This window comes from Neofelis nebulosa, chromosome 5 (genome assembly GCF_028018385.1).
Source record: "Neofelis nebulosa isolate mNeoNeb1 chromosome 5, mNeoNeb1.pri, whole genome shotgun sequence".
In the NCBI taxonomy this organism is placed as follows: Eukaryota; Metazoa; Chordata; class Mammalia; order Carnivora; family Felidae; genus Neofelis; species Neofelis nebulosa.
The window spans coordinates 31,704,944-31,727,614 of NC_080786.1; the positions used below are offsets into that span (position 1 = coordinate 31,704,944).

General features: G+C 39.6%; 1 long non-coding RNA gene across 1 annotated transcript; it reads right to left on the bottom strand.

The window, feature by feature from the left end:
* Window positions 1-1,296: 1,296 nt before the first annotated feature.
* Window positions 1,297-15,427, bottom strand: LOC131511882 (uncharacterized). Its single transcript, XR_009261797.1, has 4 exons — window positions 15,290-15,427; window positions 14,665-14,849; window positions 6,652-6,833; window positions 1,297-1,800 (listed from the first exon to the last, which is right to left on the bottom strand). It is a non-coding gene; the product is annotated as an uncharacterized LOC131511882 (long non-coding RNA).
* Between the last annotated feature and the right edge of the window lie 7,244 nt (window positions 15,428-22,671).

Below are 22,671 nucleotides of genomic sequence, written 5' to 3' on the forward strand. Positions count from 1 at the left end.
CTGTCAACCAGAGCACCTCTATAGGCCCCTCCATGTGACCTGGATTTCCTCACAGAGTGGCAGCCTCAAGGGGGTCGACAGTTTAACGTGGCAGCCCAGAGCCTCAAAAGCAGGTGTCCAAGCAGACCAGGCAGGAACAGCAATGTCTTTTTTGGTTTAGCCTTAGAAATCACACAATGTCATTTCTGGTACATTCTATTAGAAGCAAGTCATAGCCATCTAAAATAAAACCTCACGGCCTTCTATCCATTTTCTAGGATATAAGAAAGACGTAAGAACTAGCACAGAAAAGTGATCTGGGTGGGATTTTGAGTGCTTCAGATTTGCAGAGGCCCTTGGGTGGTGGTTGTTGTAGAGGAGAATGAGTTGGCAGGATGCCAACAAACGTACATAATTCAAACTTTTTAAAAAAAAACTATTGATTTGGAAAATCAGAGCACAATAAATTCTTCATAGATGGGACTCACTTATTCAAAATCAGGGCTATCTGACCAAGGCTGAGTTAAAATTTCCTCATGTGCTATCTGTACATAAAGGCTTCCTCAGCAATTTAATCATGTAAACAAGATGCAGGGTCAGGGAGGGTTTGTCTATAACCTACTTAGGAAAAACTGTTCTTAAGAACTTTAGCACTTTAATCACCTTAATTGTTTGCATGCCAATTAATTGGCACTGCTAATTATAAATGAGTTATCTGTTCATTAAAGCAGGCTTAGACGAATGCCAGCTTAAAAGCATTTAGCAGTTAGTGTGGATTGTTGTGTTATCTACAAGCAAAAACCACATTCCTTTAAAAACGTCTGTATTATAAGCAAAAGTTTTAAAAAAAACATAGTTTCTTTTCCACAAATTCTGATTCATCCTACTGGGGTAATATAGTAAGACTGTAGTATATAAAACTGGAACTACAAGTGGTGAGAAAGGCAAATCTTCCAATGAGAAGAACGGAAGACACTCCAATAGACTGACGCAAAAGCAAAATCATGGGAGCAAATGTTTTGAGCTGTGTTTGCAATGAGAGTAAAAGCTTGAAGAGTAAAGAGAGAGAGTGAAAAATAGGGGAAAAGACAAAAGAAGGCAAGTGGCAGTGGGAAGTCATAACAATGAGATCTGGGGTCCCTGTATCATTAGTCTTCTAAAGAAGCAAACTTGTTTGATTCTCTATTGCTGGCTAACACATTACCCACAAACTGAGTGACCTGAAACAACCTTCTTGTTTGCTGTTATTTGGTATAGTACATGAGGAATGCAGGAAGAGCTCAGCTGGGCACTTCCCCTCTGATCTGCATATTTTCCCCGCTGTGGCAGCTGGGACAGGATGATCCACCTACAAGATAGTTTCTTCACTCACACGTTACCTCAATGTTCCTTGGCTTCTCTCTCCACAATGGAGTTTTCTCCTCCAGGTTCTCCCCATGTGGTTTGAGCTTCTCACAGCATAGAGACCTCTCGGTGGTTGGGTTTCTTGCATCCTGACTCAGGGCTCCCAAGAGACCAAGGCAGATGCTACCAGTCCCCTTAGACAGAAGATCTAGAAATGCATGGCGTCTCTTACACGCATACTCCATTCATCAAGGCTGTCACAAACCAGCCCAGATTCAACGGCCAGAAAATGGACCTCATCTCTCAATGAAAGGAGTGTCAAAGAATTTGCAGCCATTTGTAATCCACCACAGGTCCACCATGAATCTGGATGAAGTCATACGATATTTAAAGTAGACAATGAAAACAATGAAGGTATTCTCACCTGGAAGCCTTTTTTGTTTTTCTTTTTATAACAGTTCTAAATTTCTATTTTACCTAAAAAATAAAGTTAGAGTTGTATAAGTGATGACATGTTAGGCACTTATACCCAACAATGAAAAGGCAAGCTTGGGATGTAAGCTAAGTCTTTGGAGGGAAGTTCTAGGTCTTCTCCATTTAAAGGTTTGCTTTGAATATGGCTTCAATACAAACAATCCCCTTTATATGAGCCAGAGTTAGTCTCTCACCTTGACTAAACACCTTGGTGTGCCATATTGAGAGTGAAGGTGTCTCTCCCTCTCCTCCTCCAACATACCCTTAGCAAATTAGTCACCAGGTCACATCAGTTCTTAATTTGTAGGATCTCCTGCAACTGTCTCACCCCCTCCTGTTTCCATTGCCTTGCTTTCCAGAGTCCTTATCGCCATGTGCCTAATATGTCATTAAATTTGTTACAGACCTCCCTACATTCTACAACCCCTTTTCACACTCCTGACAAATTAATACCTCTTCCAGTTTAGAAATTACATATTACATCCCTACTCTTTTAGTATTTCCCTTAAATTTTTAACATGGCTCCTTAAAGTTAATGTAGCTACCCTTCTTCTGAGTAATAAAAAGGACCTTAAATGCCTTAAACTTCTAATCCCCTCCCTTTCTTCCTATGTTATTTCTGTCCAGTAATCTATTCTATGATACTTTCATATTCTTAATCAATACTTTTATTTCTTTACCCAGTCAAGGAATATTTAGATTTATCCACATGTTTAACAACTACTTGGGTTTGTTTTGTTTTTGTTTTTGTTTTGGGGTTTTTTTATTGAAGTATAACTGACATACAATGTTACATTAGTTTTAGGTGTACAAAATACTGATGCAACAATCCTATAACTTACTCAATGTTCAGCACAGTAAGTGTGGTCACCATGTGCACCATGCAATATTATTACAATATTGTTGACTATATTCCTTATGCTGCACTTTTCCTCTCTGTGATTTATTTATTTTATAATGAGAAGTTTGTACCTTTTAATCCCCTTTATCTATTTTGCCCATCCCCCAAGCTGTTTGTGCATCATTATTTCTTGGGCTCAATTTCATTCTTCATGAAGTGCATCCTTTTTATACAAGTGGTTCTCAAAGTTGACATCACACTAGAATCACGTAGGGATATTTTTTAAATCCCAGTTCCCAGTCTGTACTGCAGAAGGATTAAATCTAAACTCTAGGGGTATAACACAGGTATCAGTATTTTGTAAGTGTCTTCTGATGATTCTAATGTGTAGCCAGATTGAGCACCTTCATTTTGGAAAATCCTTCAGCAAAGTTCTCTTAGCGGTAAATTGTCTCTGGTTTTATCTGAAAATGTTTATAAAGACAGTCACCTTCATATGGAATCATAATGAAGCTGAATTTAAAATTCTAGATTGATAATTATTTTCTTTTAGCATGTAAAAGAAGTTATTCCACTGTCCCCTGGTTTCTATAGTCTCTTTGATGAGGTCTGCTCTCAGGCTAATTTCCTTCCTTAGTAAGTAGTCTTTATTTGCTTTATGGTTGCTTTTATATTTTTGTCTTTGTCTTTGAGGTTTTCAAGTTTAATCAATATGTATCTGAACAGGGAATTATTTTTACTAAAAAATAAGTGTTTGACATTTATTATATTTCCTGGATTTAGAAATTCATGTCTTTCAACATTTTGGAAAATTCTCAAGGCGTTAGCTCTTCTAGTATTATCTTTCTCTCATTCTTTCTACTGTGTCCTCAAAAAAAATCTTATTTTCCATTTCTCAGTCTTTTTCATCATATTTCCATGTCTCTTAACCTTGTTTTCATATTTTCCTTCTTTCTAATCTCTCTTTAAATATCTTCCAGTTCACTTCCAGTTCATTCTTCATCTCTGCCTAATCTACTATTTACCCTGTCTTTTGAGTTTTTAGTTTCAGTTTTATAGTTTAATCTCTAGATGTTCTATTTTATTCTGTATAAAACTGGCTGATAATTATATATGCTCTATTTCTTTATTGTATTTTTTATTCTTTCTTTTGTGTCTTTAATCAATTTAAACAACTTTATTTAGAGAATATGTCCAGTAATTCCATTATCTGAAGCCTTAGGGACTTAATTCTTTTGTCCCTTGTAGTGGGTTGTCCACTTGTGGTGGATTGGTTCCTTGCATATATGGTAATTTTGAATCATGATCTTGAGTTTGGCAGGACTTTAGCTGTAGAAATCTTGTGCAATCGAATTTAAGGGATGTCCTTCCAGAGTGGTGCTCCATAGGTGCTGCTAGTCTGGAACCAATTTCATGTTAATTTCTTTTCTTGGATTTCCTGGAGCATGAAAGTAAGGACAATAGGGTTGTCCTTATGAATTCTCATGAGACATTTTTCCCCACTAAGCAAAGCCGGCTGGGTATTTTTATAGGGTTCTTGGGGTTTTTTTGCTTTGTTTTTTGCCAGTAACTTTTCAGTCACCATTTTACTGAGAGTTCAGCCCTTTGAAGGCTTTTTGTGGGGAGAGGGGTTTCAGTTCAAACATCTTGCTGTAAGAATGCCCAGGGCCTCAACTTCTTGTGGTCTTTAAACTGAAGTCACTGCTTATTGAGACTGGCAACACATTCCAGGGCAGCTGAACTGAATGTACATTTGCCACTCTAATTTTCTATTTCTTTTTCATGTTTTGGTCCCTAAGTCTTTCCTTTCCTAACCTCCAGAAAATTCTGCAATGCATTTAGGGTGTCCATTCCATTTTATTCCATATTCTAGTGTTGTTTTGTTGTTGTTATTGTTGTTGTTGTTGTTGTTGTCAAGAGAAATTTTCGGCTTCACCAACTAATTAGTTCACCAACTTGCCATAAATGGAAATCCTCATACATATCCCCTCTAAAGTCTGAAGAGAATACATTATAATTTGCACTGTTGTTCATATTATTAGACAAGCAATGTTATTTATTAATTGAGAGTTAAATTAGTAAGGTCACTTTTTTGTTTACCAAGAGTTTCTGTTTTCAAAGAAGTTACCCAAAAAAAAGAACAAAAAAAGTTTTGGGCTTGAAACCAAGAAATTCTTTTCAAACTTTTAAATACTGACACAAAACTTTTTGAAAGGGAAATTGTGAACTTTCCTCTTGCCCTTTAGCCTTTAAGAATCCAATAAGGCATCTATTGAGCCAATGTGGTGAAGTCACTCACAGAGTTATAGCAACCTAAGAAATGATCTTTGGGCATACATTCTACTCTAGTTAAAATTCATAAAGCTAGAGTGGGTATTTTTTGTATATTTTGTTAATAACCCTCAATTAATAGCTCTGAGAAAATTTAACTTTATATTCCTGAAGGTGAGATATCAACCTGGGTAGACTTACTTTGCCTTCCATTTCATAATTCATTTAGTAAAACATCAGAGATACGAATGAAATTTAAAAGGGAAAGTAGTGATATGGGCCAAAATGAAGTTTTATTAATAAAAATCTGTGGATTCCAGTGAGTCAAATTACTTCCAACATAAAGCAGCTTGGCCCAATGGAAGAAAAGTAAAAATTTCCAGTTAGTCCAAGCCTTCTTTGAATTATTGAAATCCCCCCACACTCCTCTTTCATCCTTCTATATACCTCACTATGGTCGTATCTTCCCTTTTTATACTATCATATCTTCAACTCCAAATTCTATAGGGTTCCCTGCCCCTTTTTCCTTCTGAGATTAGATAGATAGATAGATACATAGATACATAGATAGATATGCCAGCCCCAGCACTAAATTAACAGCAAAGATAAAGTGCTAAGGGGCTGTGAAGTTTTACCCTATAGAACTCACATTAAAGTATGGTACAATTATTCTGGTCAGATAAATTCTGTAAAGCATTCCCATGGAGTAGACAAATTGGGAAAATGTGTGCTTCCCTCCGACTGGGTGCAGCTCCATGGACACAAAGCTTGGTCAGGGGGCACTGGTGGGATGTCAGCCTTCTGTTATCACCTCAGTGGGGGAGCTTTTGTGGAGCACACCACCTGCACAATCCCATGTTCAAACCTACAAGTCTCTGATTCCAAACCTCACAGTAAGGTCTTTCCAGGCGCTAGGATTCATGACAATGATTCATGATCCCTCAGTGTTTGTCCCTAAAATAGCTGGAATTTCACTTGTTTCCTCTCAGTCATCTCCAAACAAGTTAATTTTTCTTTATGGAGAGCTTGAATTGTCTGATCTTTGGATTATGGTGCCCCACTCTACTCACTCATCAATGTCCACTGCTAAAGAGGACTCCCAGAGCTCTATTTCCTTGACCTCTGAGCCATTCTGGTGAGTGGGACAATCACTCTATTATAAGTAAGCAAACCACACCTCCCCCCTCTCTAGAACAAACAGTGGCAACATGGCTGCACATCTCCAGCCTTAAACAAGCTCTTGCTAACGGAAACTCTGACAAATCACAAAGCATAAGCAGCAATAGCAGGCACTGGGGTAATAATTTATTTTTAATGCCATGCTGTCTTTAACAGTGCAATTTCCTCTAGGGTGTTTGCTTTGAGATTGCAAGATAATTACATCTCAGAAACCAGGCTAATTACAGTTAACAGCCTGAAAACCAAAGGAACCCTTCCCTCCACCCCCACCTTTTTTTTTCCACTAGAATACTACACAAACTCCAGTTAAAACGTGCAGCATCATTTAGGAAACCAATTTGACTACAGCTTAGAGGTTCATTCTCCCCTCCTAGCCTCACATGTATAACTTGCATTGATGTGTATCAGAGGGACCTGAGTAACACAGCCTCAGTGATTAGAATAAATAACGGCACATAGAAAGGAAACAACGACAGCAATTTTCCAATAGAGATGAAAGTCTAAATGTTTCTGGTGGAAAACCAAGGTGGGAGTGTGGATTCGTGCTGCGAAGAAAAGATTACCTGTGGCTTCTAGATACTCTTTAGGGTCTCCTGGAGTAACCAATCAACCAATTTGGGACATTTGTAGAATTAAGGAGCTGGAAGGGAGGTGAGAAATCATCTGCTCAATTGTCATTATTCCATCAAAAATGCAAAGCATCATGTGCTGGTCATAAAAGTTTCAAGAATGGCAATTCCATGACCTGGTCATTCAATGAGAAAACATTTTCTATCATCTCATAGACACCATGCTTTGAGGTGGGAATATACAAGTGGATTTTCTGATTTTTTATAATCCTTATGTCAAAAAGTTCTCCCAATCTTAAATTTATCTTGATGCAACCTCAGACCTTTTCCTCTACTGTGTTTTAGCTGAGCTAAAGACTCTCTTAAAGAGATAGAGCTGCCCCTACCCTCTCCTTTGAATAATTTTCCATTCCAAGTACTTCCCAACTTTTTATGCAATATTCCCAACATTTATGCAAATGTGCATATTATTTCCCAACTTGTCTCCAGTTTCTATTAGCTTTTGAAATGTGGAAGCCAAACATTACTAGCTCTGGCTCAGTTTGGCATCTCCTAGAAACTAGGGCCTGGATTTTTTCTTCCATTTGTGGGGAAAAGGGGACTGGACTGGGAAAGTGAAGAGGAAATCCAATATTCTGAACTTTCACATGAAAATTCGTTCCTGTTTCGATAGTGTCTCCAGAACTTGTCTACCTGACATCATAGTCTTAAACATAACATAACTAAAGCCAAGCTCCTTCTTCAGGCTTTTGCACAATACTGGTGGAATTCCTCTCCATCCACATCCTATTCAGAAAAGTGATATACTGGCCCTTCCCATCACCCTCCTTGCTAGAGGGTCCTAGTTGCTAATAACATAAAATTTGCATGCAAATGGTATCTCTCTTAGTAACAACTCCTTAGCAACACCACTTGACTTCATTCATTCTTTTAACAAACGTGTACTGAATGCTCAGCAAGGGAGAGAAGACTTCACCATTTTTGTTGCTATTCAACTTCTCTTATCAGCTCTCTCTTTAAAGAGAAGGAATTGCTAATCTTATTGATCAGGACAGTCAGTGGGGCCACTTTTTACTAGCAGACAGGATTATTTTGCTCTAAAATCAGCACCCAGGTATAGTGCTCGCCTTTTGGCCTCAGACTCATATAGGTCCTGGTACTAGAAGTGGATCAGCCACCATAATTTAGTCTTCTTCTTCTACTCTGAGACCTGGCTGGAAAATGTTCTCTGAATCACTCTTGGGACAAGCCACCTTTATCTGCTCTTGGTTTCTATCTCTGCACAGCCATGTCCGAGTATCATGGCCCTAAGATTCAGGTTAGGGGCTGACAGAGAGGTGAGAGGTAAACTGGTATTTAGGTTGCTTGCCTGAGGAGCAAACTTAATAGCTTCCCAGGAAGACCTTGGGAAGACAGGGAAGATTGACAGAGCATTATTTGAATACCCAGGCTATCAAATCATCACATTAGCCCAAAACCTCACCTCCAGTCTCTAAAATTGACTATATACCATGCCAGGTGCTAGGCTCCAAGGACACGGTCATATGAAGCACCCTCTCCTCCAGGGGCTTATGATCTAGTGGAACATTTTATCTGTCTTGGAAATTAAGTTTGCATTGTCATTATCTGAAAGAAAGCTTATCCTTGACAAGAGAACATTTGAAATGAAATCTAAGTGTGGTTTAAAAGAGATTTCATTGTGGAAATTTGGGAATTTGTGAAAGTGAGGTCAGAGCACCTGTGTTATGCTCTATTAAGATCCTTACATTTTATGGCTCTGCCTCAGAAACTTTACTAACTGGGAAAAAGGGAAGAAATTAGCAAAAGGATATAGTTCTATCTCAAGCCCAAAAGTCCAGGCACAATCCTGGAGCAATAGAAACAACAGCTGGTGACCAACTGGCTTTTTTTTAATGGGAGAAGAGTTTAGAACCAAGGAGTGTGTAGCTATGAGAACGTTCACATCCAGAAGAGTGTTCTGACCCCCATCACACACAGCATGGTTCCCACCCCCCAAGACATTTCTGCCTCTAAATGGGAAAATCAGAGGCAAAAGTGTGTGAATTAACTCATTAGAGTTAATTAGAAAAAAAGTTCCTACTTGAAAGGAAGCTGTGGGGACAAATGACATGATGGATGTTTAAGGATGCATCCCTCAGTAGAGTTTTCATTACTAACAGTCATCATTTTGAACAACTCTTTAGGGCAGGTAAAGGGCAGGTGTTGCTGAGTAACAAGAAAACCATTTCTGAATTGTTCTCATAAAGTTGGGTCAACAGTCAATCACTGTTACCTGCACTTCCAGGTAACTGGAAAATCTCATTATTGGGGTCTCTGCTGGTCACGTGAAGTGGGCAGGCCACAGCGGGTGGTTCAACTAAACAGTCGAGCTGCAACTTACAAGATTCAGGATGAGAGACAAAGAGTCCAATAACACTCTGGGGATAGAATTCAAGTTGGATGAAATTTTAATTGATAATAATAGGAGGAAAATGATTTGTATAAAATTTAAAATACTCTTAAAGTATCGTATTAGAAATTTGGGGTGTTGTTAATTCTCTGTATGCTTTATCTATTTTAAACAATTTAAAATAGAAATATTGTGCTTTAAATAGGTCTCCTTTGGTCCACATAACTTAGATCATATAACTCAGTTGCAAATCATCCAAATAGCAGCTCACTTTAATGGCACAGAAAAAAATGTAAGAAGAAAGCATAAAAGGACTGTATTCCTAAAGTTATAAAGGGATGATAGATGGTATAATTTTTAGGAATAACCTAGGAACATTTTTAGGCAAGGCAAAACCTACCCTAATAACTTATTTTTCCAAAATTTCCTTGATTCACTTATAATTCCCCAAAGAGATGCCCCAGCCAGTAAGTACATCCTGTTATAGAATTCAGTAGTGTAGTAAAGATCTGCCTACACCAGGTTTCTCTCTGATCACTGTCACTGATGATTTTCTATTCATTCATTCATTCATTCAAGAAAATTATTTTTCTCTAATTGGACCACAGATGCACAGAATTGGATTCAACATAATCCTTGATTGATGATCCTCTCATCATAGGTCCATGCCTGAGCTACTTTTATTTAGTTATTTTAAATAATGTGTGAAGCATTCATGAATGCACCACCACCACCCCCCCCAAAAAAAACGTGGAACTTTGACAGGGATCTAAATCTAACCATATGCTTCCCCCCACCCCTCATTCCATCTTCCTGTTTACTTTCCCCACCTGAGATATAAGCATCTTTTTGAATCCCAATTTCATTCCCTTCCTTTCCTTTCCTTTGTATATAATTTTATTGCATTTACATGTATTATATATGTACATGTAGAATATAAATTACATATACAAAGCATATGTATATGTGCATATATATTACTGTTTTTAACTTTATTTTTTAAAGGGGTATCATACTGTAAGTAACCTTTGGAAGACTACTTTTTTTCTTAACATGATGATACTTAGATTCATCCATATTCATCCACAGCAAGTTACTGTGGTTCATTTGTTTTTAGATAATAACAGACAATATTATGTCATGGGAATATTTTACCATTTGCTCCCTACTCTACTAATGTTGGGCATTTAGGTTGTTTACAGGTTTGGGCTATTGTGAACAATGCTGCTATGATCATTCTTGTAGTTGAATCTTGTTATGCATGGAACAAGAGTTTTCCTTGGATACATACCTAGGAAATTAATTGCTGAGCAATAGGAAATGTAAATATTCAACTTTAGAAGACAATGCTCAACACTTTTCTGAACTGATTGCATGTTCACCTTCAGGAGATTATGTCAAACTCTTTCCCAGAGTTATTGCAAGCCTACTTGGCATTGTCAGACATTTTAATTTTTACCCAATTAAATAGATGTGAAATGATATCTCATCATGGTTCTTATTTACATTATTCTGTTCACTAATGATGTTAAACATGCCTTTACAAGTTTATTGGTCATATGGTGATTTTTTTCTATTTGTTTTTTTTCATTTTTCTACTGGTGTGTGTGTGTGTACATGCACTTTTCTTAATGATTTGTAGGAGTTATTTACATTTTTTAATGTTAATCCTTTGCAGTTCTATATATTTTCAGTATTTTACCTGTTTATAACTTGTCTTTCAATTTTCTTTAAGGTATCTTTCAATTTTGAATCTATTTGGAGTTGATATAGTATGAAGCAAGAATCCAATGTCATCTTTTTCCATATAAATAGTAGATAAGTACTTTTTTCCAGCTCCATTTACTGATCACTCTTTTTCTTTTACTGTTCTGATATGCCACATCTGTCACACACACACACACCCACTCCGAGGTTTCATCTGTGGATCCCTAACCTATTCCTCTGGTCCATTTTTCTATCCCCATACCAATCTACATAGTCCTTCCTCCTTGCTCTTGCTTTTCAGAAATAACCTGACTACTCTTGGCCCTCTACCCCTTCATATGAATTTTGGGATCACTTTATCAAATACCATGAAAAACCCTGGGGATTTTATTGGAAATATACTGAATCTACAGATAATAATTAAAATCTTTATGATATTAAGTATGTCTTATCCATGAACATAGTATCTTCCTTTTTATCTAGGTCTGCTTTTTAATGTTTTATTTTTTAGAGAGATGGGGGAGGAGGGGCAGAAAGTGAAGGGAAAAGAGGATCTGAAGCAGGTTCTGTGCCGACAGCAGTGAGCCCAATGCGGGGCTCAAACTCAGGAACTGTGAGATCATGACCTGAGCTGTAGTCGGACGCTTAACCGACTGAGCCCCTCATGGTCTTCTTTAACATTTTTTAATAAGGTTTTGTAATTTTCCCCTAGAGATCTTTCACATCTAATGCTAAATTACTCTTAGATACTTTTTTTTAAATTTATTTGGATTTTAATCTATTTTAATTTTGTAGATGTCATTTTCTCTTTAATTTTGTTTTATAGTTTTTACTGGTAGAGAGGAACACAACTTATTTTCATATTAATCTTATACCCAGCCACCTTATGAAACTCATATATTTTCCAATAATTTGTCGGTAGAGTAATTGGGTTTTTCTAACTGTTTTATTTCCTCCTCTCTAATCCCTAAGCCTCTAATATCCTTTTCTTACTTTATTGAACTGTCCAGAATCATGAATATAGTGTTAAAAAGAAATGGTAACGGGTGCCTGGGTGGCTCAGTCAGTTGAGCAGTTGAGCATCCGACTCTCAGTTTCAGCTCAGGTCATGATCTCACAGTTTGTGAGTTTGAGCCCCACGTCAGGCTGCCCATGCTGGCAGTGGAGAGCCTGCTTTGGATTCTCTCTCTCCCTCTCTCTCTGCCCTTCCTCTATGTGTGTTCTCTAAATAAATAAATAAATAAATAAATAAATAAATAAATAAATAAAACTTTAAATAAACATAAACATTTAAAAAAGAAAGAAATGGCAATAGAAATATCTTTCATTATTCCTTCTCGTTCTGCACTCATCCTGGGTGATCTCTTTTACTCCCATGGCTTCAACTGCTATCTAGATCTCTATCTCGACTCATGCATCCAACTGAGAATTTTGTACTTTTTGATCTGAATGTTCCACAAGTGCCTCAAATTCAATGTGCCCATAACTCACCATCTAGTCTCATTTCTCAACTGATGCCTACTCTTCTTTTATTTTCTAACTTTCTAGTGGTGCTACCATCCATGTTGCCCATACCAAAAAACTTGGAGTCATTTTTTATTCTCTCCTCCCACACACCCTCTTAGGCAACTAGTCTATTGGCTCTAGTTTGTTAACCTAACCCCCCTTTCCACCCAGTCTACCAACCCCCATCATGTCACACCTGTCCTACTGCCGTAAGTTCCTAAACCATCACCTGCATCTGGTCTTGCCTTCTACCAAACCCTCTTCCATGCCAGTCTCTCTAAACTTTAAATCTGGTCATACAGTGCCCAAATTAAAATCCTCTAATGGTTCCCCATAATTCATAGGAAAAACCTAAATGCTTTGCATGGGCAAATGTCCAAAAGCTAGGCCCTTTTTGCTCTGGCCCCCATACCATATCAGCCTCGTCTCCTGTTCTCCTTGCTCTAACACTCTATGCTCCCCACCCCAGGGCAGGGGGGTCTTGCAGTTCCACAAATGCCTGATACACCCTCTCTTCAAGGTTTTGTACCTGCTCTTCCCTCTCTGAATAGAGTGCTTTCCCTTCTCCACTTCCTTCCATCATTTTCTGGTTAACCTCCACTCACCCTTTAGGACTCAGCCTAGACATCACTTCCTTCAGGAAGCCTTTGCCCTACTAGAATTGACCTTGCCTATTTTCCCCACTCCTTGAGGGCAGGAAAAAAATCTTATTCATGTTGACATCCCTAGAACCCGGGGTAGTACCTGACATGAGGTAAGAGCTCAGTGAATACTTTGGAAATGTACAGTGAATCAGTACTGCTCCCTTTACCCAAATATCCGATCTACATTTGTTAAGACTCTTGTCTTTCAAAACTCCTTTCAATGCCTTCCTAATCCCCCCCTCTGCCCTCTGGGATGTGCCCCACCACTTTGTTTACATCTCTCCTTAGCGCAGGTCTCCTGGGACTAGGGCTTATGCCTGATCCTTTCTACCAGCTGCTTGAAGGTTAAGGTTTTGCCTCATCCATCTTGGTGTTCCTGCCACCTGTAGCCCAGAGCCTAGCACATAACTGATGCCAAATAGATATCTAAAGTAATAAAATTGAATTCCCTCCTGGAGCCACAAACCAAGCGGAGAACGTGCTTTGGATTCTTCTGTGAGCTGAATTCGTGTTCAAAGTAGAAAGATTTCTGCCAGCATCTCCACCTGCACAGCCTTCCGCCTCTACCTCCCCAGTGCTTCTTCAGTTTTATAATGGAAATCTCTGAAACAATGTCATTCATTTTACATAATATTATTCATTTCACAGGCAATGCCTCTTCATCTTTCTATTCTGTGCTTCAAGGTGCACCTGCATGTTTTCTTGGCTTTGTTTTGGACATTTTTAAGGGAAAAGACTTTATATGGCACTTATTCTAGGTTTTCCTTCCTAGAAATATCACCCCACTCCTCCGTAGCTGTTTATGAGTGTCACGCTCTACCATTTAAATATTAATGTTATGGAAACAGAAGAGAAAAATCAGTCTCTCATCTGACATGTGATGCTGAGGGAAATTAAGATTAATAAATGGTGACAAGCTCTATAGAGGAAATAAAAGTTAAATTGCCTTGGACTATTTTCAGAAGTTGTTTGAGCAATGAGTATTACGTTGAATGCCCCATAACTATGAACGTTCTAAAAGCCTGATTTCTGACTACAGATCTCAAATGAGAACTCAAACCTTAGCATTCCCCTCAGAGGACTTGCATTCTGCAAGTTCACATGTAGGGGAAATCCTTTAAGGGACAAAACTGAGAAATCTCTGAAAATCAGGCTTTCTTTGTCAAATTTCAAGCAGCCACTGTAATTAGGGAAAAACAAATTTTACATCTAAAAATTTAAGTAATAAATATGTCTAGCAGGTAAAAATATAGGAAATTAACTAAAACTTTCACTTCATCGAGATCAATCACATCATAGACACATTGGCTTGGCTCAGCTAACTGTAGTAGGAGGGGGACCTCCGGTTCCTATTTTGGGTTTAGTTTCCAGAGCCTCTGCTCTGCTCAACCTGCTAGGGCTATTGATGAAAATGTAAGGCAGTGATTCCCAAAGTATGGTCCCTGGACCAGCAGCATCAGCATTGTTTGGGAACCTGAGATACAGATCTTCAGGCTCCAGCCCAGACCTACTGAATCAAAAACTCTGGGAGTAGAGCTCAATAGCTTCTGTTCAACAAGCCCTCCAGGAAATTTTGATGCGTCTTCAAGTTTTAGAACCACTGATTCTTAACCCTGGCTGCACATTAGTATCACCTGGGAAATTTTTCTTAAAAAACTGATGGCAAGGTTCTGTCACCCAGAGATTCTCATCAAATAGGTTTGTGGTGAAACCAGTGCACTGATATGTTTTAAAAGTTACCCCAGATGATGGGGCGCCTGGATGGCTCAGTTGGTTGAGCGTCTGACTTCGGCTCAGGTCATGATCTCGCAGTCCATGAGTTGGAGCTCCGCCTCGAGCTCTGTGCTAACACCTTGGAGCCCGGAGCCTGCTTCAGATTCTGTGTCTCCCTCTCTCTCTGACCCTTGCCCATTCATGCTCTGTCTCTCTCCGTCTCAAAAATAAACAAACATTAAAAAAAAATTTTTTTAATAAAATAAAAGTTACCCCAGATGATTCTAAAGTGCAGCCCATGTTGAGGATTTGATTTCAGGCTCTGATTTCTTACTCTGGTGATGGCAACAACCTCAGAAAAGAGCTTTAGGCTCCCTCCTTCCATCCCTCCCGCACCCCTACCCAAAAATGTATCTCAAATCCAAAAGTTCTCAAACTTTATTATGCATCAGAACCTCTCAGGGGGATTGTTAGAAACAGTTTTCTGGTCCCCAACTTTAGAGTTTCTGATTCGGTAGGTCTGAAGGCCTAAGAATTTGCCTTTCTAGAAAGTTCCCAGGTAATACTGAAACTGCTGGTTGGGCTTCTAACCCATGTATTCTCCAGTCACTCTGGCCTTGGTGAGGAGGGAAAAGTTCTTACCGGAATGAACTTACCCTGTAGAACCTCCAGCCTCTTGCAGATCCCCCAACCTGTTCCATGGAGTTTCCTACTCCTTACCAGAAGGCAGTGCAGGGTCATAGTCCAGACTGCAACCTCAGGGTCCAGACTGCACTATTTAATCCCATAAACTCTCCATGCCTCAATACCCTATAATAAAAAGGGGGATAATATAGGACCTACCTGAAGGGGTGGCTGTGAGGATTACATGCATTAATACATGCTGTATGCATAAAAAGTGTCTATATTTTAAGTGCTCAAAAATATTGTCATTAGTTACAAACATAAAGTTATAATTAGTTATAACTTCTAAGTAGTCATAATTAAAGGTAAAGATAGCTCTTTCTAATTATTGTATAGCCCCTCCCTCTCTAGAGTATAGAGACTAATGCCTGGGTGGTTCATGTACACTGATGAATCAAAAGGACACATATCTTGCCATCCATACTCAGAATCATTTGTACCACTCCACAAAAAAATGGAAGGGCTGTTAATGGACTGCTAGGAGCCTGAAAAGGGTTCTCTCTAGAGAGGCCCCACCCATCAGTCATGCCAAGCACTGCAGCATCTCTTGGAAGCAAGTGAACAGAGCCCCTAAACAAGTTGAAGAACCTTTACTACAGTTCAAAAGGTGAATATGCCCAAAACTATTCCATGATTTCCCACTGTCTTAGGAATAAAGGTCAAGTTTTTTACCATTACTTAATGGGTCCTGGCCCCTTCCCAGCTTCTCATCCTATAACAAACCACTTGGACTTTTCTAAAAACACCCTGCCCCATGAAGTCACTGTGCCTTTGCTCTTGCTATTTCCTCAGCTGCATGCCCTTCTCCCTCCTTGCATTCCTTACATATAAATTTGCTGCTTTATATTTCTTTTTCGTGTTCCCTCAAAGTCACCTCTGCCCTAAAACCTCCCTGACCCACTATGCCCCACTTCCCCGTAGGAAGAGATGATCATCTCCTTTCCTGGATCACCTCCCTGTCCTATACAATCCCCTATGAGTGCCTGGGCTGCCACTAGTTATTTACAGCCTCTCTCCACTGCTAGACTGTGAGCCAAACCAAAGAAGCAGCCATGTTCTTGTGGTCATCCTTGACCCCCCCACCAAGCGCAATCACTAGCCTGTATTAGGTGCTTCATTATTGAGTGAGTGTATGAAATATCCAATCAATTCTATATGAACTAAAGTCAATTCCTGGATAGTTAAAGGACACCAAGAGAGAAGAGATCAGAAGGGATACAGAAAGAGGAAAGTGTGGTGACCACCCGAGGTGACACCAAAAATCATAGGTGCATGGGACATAGAGCTGCTCATCAAGAGGAAGCTTCAAACGACCTTTAGTTAGGGCAATGGTTCTCCAACATCTTTTACTTCTTTATACCCTTAAAAGTTATTGACAACACCAAAGTGTTTTTGTGTAAATGGTTACATCCTCCCATTTTTAACATTAGAAATTAAAATGGAGAAATTTTGTTAATGTTTCTTCATTAGCTTGTTTAAAAATAATAAGCATGTAAACATAAATAATTTTTTTAAAAAGCTATATTTTCAAAAAAAACCTTTCATTGAGAAGAGTGGCATTGTTTTCTTACCCTTGAAAACCTCTTTAATATCTGGCTTATGTTAGTGTATCCAGCTTCTGCATTCAACCTGGTATGATATTGCTCATCATGTGGCCTCTGGAAAACTCAGCTATACGTTTGTGAAAGAACGAGTGAAAAAGGCAAATAAAGTATCAGTACGATTATGAAAATAGCTCTAACCTTGTGAGCCTCATGAAAGAGTCTCAGAGATCCCCCCCATGGGTTCCAGGACTACACTTTGAGAACCACTGAATTAAGATATAGGTCATCTGTGGTTGCAGAGAATGAAATAATAGTGACTTGGAAAAGATCAACATATATTTCTATCTTGCCTAAACTTCCAGATGTAAGCAGTCTTTATCAATCATGGCACTCTTTCTGGTTGCCCCACCATCTCTGGTCTAAAATGGCTCCCCAGTACCCCCTCTACAATCCAGCTGGCAAGGAGGGAAGAGCATGCCCTCTTCCTTTGAGTACCTGTTCCAGAAGTTGCATATATCACTTCCCCTCATATTCCATCAGCCCAACCTTGGACAAAGAGTCTATTACTGAGCTTCACAGAAGACTGAGAAATGTCTCTAATCTCACTGGCCATATATTCTATCACTATAGATAAAGGTGAGAACAGATATGGGGATAAGTCTCAGTCTTTGCTACATTGACCTTTTTCCCTAGGGTCAGTTGGGCACAGTCCCAGAAAGGAACTTAGACAAGCCAAGACTTACTTCACCCCTGCCCAGAAGGTCAAGGAAGCTGGTCCTGACAATGAGCAGAACTCACACAGCAACATCTCTTTGCATCTGTCGCACAAAAACAAGGAAGTCTCAAAGCAGTTGGGCCTTCAGATAGGAAGTAGGAGCTCACATAAAGAGCAGCAGACGGGAGCTAGAGATCAGTCACAATGGAAACTTACTAGTTAGGATGAAAACCCTGTGCATCCACCATAAAAGAGACTCTGGTTAGGATAAAGGCCAAAATCATCAACATAGCTCACAAGGCCCTGCATGATCTCAACCCCTGTACCCCAAACCTTATCCCCAGCTACAGTTCATGCCAGTCTCTCCCTCACCTTCCACATTTTGGTCATGTTCAATTCTCCAGTTTAAAGAGTATACCTTAATCTTTCCTGTCTGAGGGACTTTGCAAGTGCTGTTCCTCTCCTGGAATACTCTTTTCCCCATGACTGCCTGGCCCACACATGTTCATTCTTCATTGAGGTTTGTGAAATAAACAAAGACCCACCAAATGAGAACAAGCAAAGGCTATTTATTCAGAGCTTGCTATATCAAGGGAGTCAACCACTATCACTTGGGTTTTGGCAGACTCAAAAGCAGGCAGAGGAGTGGGACAGTCTTTCTTTTTTTTTAATGTTTATTTATTTTTGAGAGAGAGAGAGACAGAGCGCTAGCAGGGGAGGGTCAGAGAGAGAGGGAGACATAGAATCTGAAGCAGGCTCCAGGCTCTGAGCTGTCAGCACAGAGCTTGATGTGGGGCTCGAACCCAGGAACTGAGAGATCATGACCTGAGCCCAAGTCAGACGCTTAACTGACTGAGCCACCCAGGCACCCCAGGAAAGTCTTATAATGCAAAAAGAGAAGGCTTCAGGTGTGCCCTGACTGGAAGCTATTGGTATGAGAAACCAATAGTAGGCAGGATAACTAGAGTGGAACATCCTATGTGATTGGTTAAGTGTACATTGTGGCTTTCTCTGGTTGATCCTAAGTTGGAAGTCAGGACAGAAATTAGGGAAACTGTTTGTTATTAATCAAGTCCCAGCCATTTGTTACAGGGATTATTGTGTGGCTTTCTGGAGCGGGTTGCTAGAGATGGTCTTTCTATAGCCTGACTTACAGATAGCAGGCTGGTTGCCTAAGTTGGTTGCTGTAGATGATGGGTTGGCTTGCTGGGCTAGTTGCTACAGATTATGGGTCAGAGTTCTATTTTATATTTGGTCTGACCATTGTCCATTGGGATATTCAGTCTCTCAGGTCTCAGCTGATAGTATATGCTCCTGGAAACCCTCCCCAAGTCCCAGAAAAGAGTAGGCCTACCTGTAATATGCTCCTGAAGCTCCCTGAACCCCTCTTTGTGAACTTCCAGTAAACTTGTAATTACTTGACCAATAGGCTATAAGTTCCACAAGGGAACTCTATTTTTATTATCCATTCCTCTATGCTCAGCACCAGATGAAGTGCTTAGCCTGTAGTAGGGGTTCAATAAAAAATTATTATATGGATGGACAAGTGAATGGTCAGGTGTATGTCAAACCTTTGCAGAGCTAAAGGCAGTGTCCTGCTGCTTTTCAACTGACAAATTTCCAGGACCCTCTGGAAACAGTAGCTGAAGACATGAGTTCCGTATTAGTTTTGCACCATGAGTCACCTACCAGACAGGAAAAGGTCCCATTCCATATTGAACCACGAAAAGTGTGAGCTGTTTCAAATTTAACCAATTCTCCAACCATGGGTCCAATCTGTCTGAGATCTAACATCTACCTTGGGGTCTCCATCCTAGACTATGTTTCTTCTTAAGCATGGATCACTGACGATACCCTACAAAACATTCTCTTGGGTCTTGGTGTTGACCATCTCATGAGAAGATTACTTGTCCTGAAGTTCTAGCATAAACCTGCCAGCTGTAACATATCTTGCTGGTCTGACCCGATGGTGACCCACGGTGCTCTGTGTATGGGCTGTTTTCTTTTATTTTCCATCCTCTGAAGATTGTCAGAATTCTGCCTGTCTAAGCAATAAATCCATCTTTTCAGGGATCAATTGCCGTGGCTGGCTGCAATGCCTGGAAATCCAATTAACTGAAAAATAAATAAAAAATGAAAAATACACTGAAGCTGTGGCATAAATCAGCTAGAAAATGTTCTGCACATTAAAATAAACAAGGAGAAATTTCAACTTCATTTGTCTTCTTTTCCTTTTTTTAAACTCTGTTATTGATAAATTTAGCCTTGGTTCCAATTTTGTCTTAGCCACGATTTGCTCAAGTATAGATCTGTTGGGATGGCTATCTCCGTTCTAATTATACCCTGCAGGCACTCTCCTTAGAGAAGCCAACTCGGCTAGGATTACCTTGTGCCATATGTAAAACTTTAGGCCCTCTCTCCCTTCATCTTTTTACACCACATGTGTTCTTAAAGGGGCATAAATCTGCTCTAACATTGTGTGGGAAATAGGAGTTATTTTGGCTTTCTGGGACATTTTGAAAAGGACAGAGTTTTCATCAGTTGGCTGAGTGAAAGGCCTTATGCCTCACTGCTACTGGGTCTACTGGGCTGAAGCCATGACACGCAGAGCCCATGGGCACTGGACTACCTTCCTGGTGTGCCTCGCAGCAGTGAACCTCACTCCCAGCTGCATCGCCGGGCTTCCTGTCAATGCCCTGGAAAAGGCCCCACTGGGGTCCAAGGAACCAGGCAACCTGCAAAGCCCACCTGGGAGAGAACTGACCAAGAAAGACACAGAGGGATATGGCTGCTTGAGCTCCCCATCTGTAACTGGAACAATATTTGTTTCCTGTGGGTGTCACTGTAGAGGACAGATCCTTATTCACAATCATGGCTAGGGTCCAGAGTGGGAGGGCTCGACCACTCACTCGCCATATGACTTCAGACAGTCATGAGCTGCTCTGGATGTTTCCTTGTATGTAAAATGAGCAGATTGAAAAAGATTCCCAAGGTCCCTCCAGGTCCCATTGGCCATGATTCCAGGTCTGGTGAATAAAAGCACATTTTTTATTTAAGAAACATTTGATGAACTATAAACTAGTTCTTACATCCTTCCTTCCTTTTTTTCCTGATACCCTACCACTGTCATCACTGAATTTGTCACCTCTGGGTTATGAGCATTACACAGACTACAAGAGTTGGTCAGTTGATGTCACCACAGAAAACAAGAAAACAAGAAATCGACTCTTTCTCAACATTTCTCATCAGGAAAGCAAAATGACACAACATTGTTCCCTCAAAAAGCATACTTTCATTTCATCCTACCTCCAAACACTCCCTGGATTAAACAAATGATATCAACAAATGTGAGAAGAAACCTCTCTCAGGCTTCAAAATGTGCCCATGTGGCAATTTTCAATTCAAACCACAAATTTTCTGTTGTCTTTAGGTGGTTATTGATTGGTTTTACTAAAAAATATTGCTTTATCTTCTAAACTTATTTCAAAATCCTACTTACCCAAAAACAAAACCAAAAGGAGACAAATTGGGTGACAAAAAGTCATAATCATTGGAGACATAGTCATGACTACCTAGAGATAGTTCCATGATCATAAAACTACATTTGCTGCCACAAAGAATAAAAAACACATAGGGATTAAGGTCTATCCTTAAGTCAAGCTGAAGAGATCAGACTTATGCAAGGAAATTACTGGAAAACAGTCCCAATACAACAGAGGGATAAATTTACCCTCTTAGTGCCAAGCCTGATCGCTATAGTATTTATGCAATCATTTATTCTACAAATGTTTCCTGGACACTAACTCTATGCCAGGCACTGTGCTTAGCAGTGAACACAACAGTCAGAGCCTGCCTTCTTGGAAGTTTACAGGGGGTGCTGCATATATCCAGGGGTCATGGAAACAATGGGTCCATTTCAGGGGAAACAACCAGTTATTTAGCATGGTGGAGACACAGTATTGTTTTGTTAACTTATGGCTGCATTTTTCTAGCGGTGTTGGCATCAAAAAGGCAGCAGGAGCCTGAGGCTCTTATCTTTCCAATCCCTCTTTCTTCTCCAAGGCAGGTAGTTACAAGTACCAAATAAGTTTCTATTCTCACTGTGGGGTTTTTTGGTTTAAAACTGTTTATTGATCAATAAAAAGTAGAAAATCACAAAGTCATTGCCTGGGGAAACTGTACTAGTAATTTTACAGCAGGCTAGATAGTAAGGAAAGATTACAAATGTTAGTAGGCAGGAGACCCAGCTCCTGCTGAAAACAAGTCAATTCTTAGAAATATCCAACCACCTTAGTGACCTTGGAGAGCCTGCACAAGGTCAATAGCAGAGTGAATATGATCATCCTGGTCCTGTTCCCAGTATGTTTACTAGCTCTAGAAAAAAGTGGACAGGCATCATATGTACTCCCATATGCTTAAAAGTAATAAACATTGTAAATAACAGACTCAAGTCCTCAAAGGAATGCAAAAGAGAACATACATAGAATTTAGAACAACATTTTAAAATAGATTTTAAAGTTAATCTTTAAAATAGGACTGTCACTGGGACATATTGTTGCCACTGTAACTATTTATATTAATAACTCTGACTCACCCAATGAGTCTTTGTAAGCTCAGAGTATACTGGCAGTATTCATTCATTCTTTCAGTCATCTCTTCTTCCATCTGCTCAACGAGGACTGCTATGGGTGTGAGCATCCAGAGCTTCCACAGGAATACCATTGCCTTGTTCTTATTTCTAACAGTGATCTTAAACTTGGCTCCTTTATGGAGAACATTCATTCCAACCCACTCAGTACCTTTCCCTCCACCCACTTGCCTTACTTCTTAAGCTTCTCTGTGCCCATAACCCAGATATTCCTAAATTAACTGGGGTCAAATATTTCCAATGCTCTCCTATGTCTGTTTTTATCCTCACCTACTTCTCCTTCCTCCATGGCTTCCATAGGTCACCATGTTAAGTATCTTATATGTATTTTCAACTCCTCTGTTGCCTACTTAATGAATCCCCAGACTTAATTTCTTCTCTCAGCCTTCCTACTCTAACAGATGGACAATGGTGCCTTTTCAGAGAGATAGCATGTTCTGGGT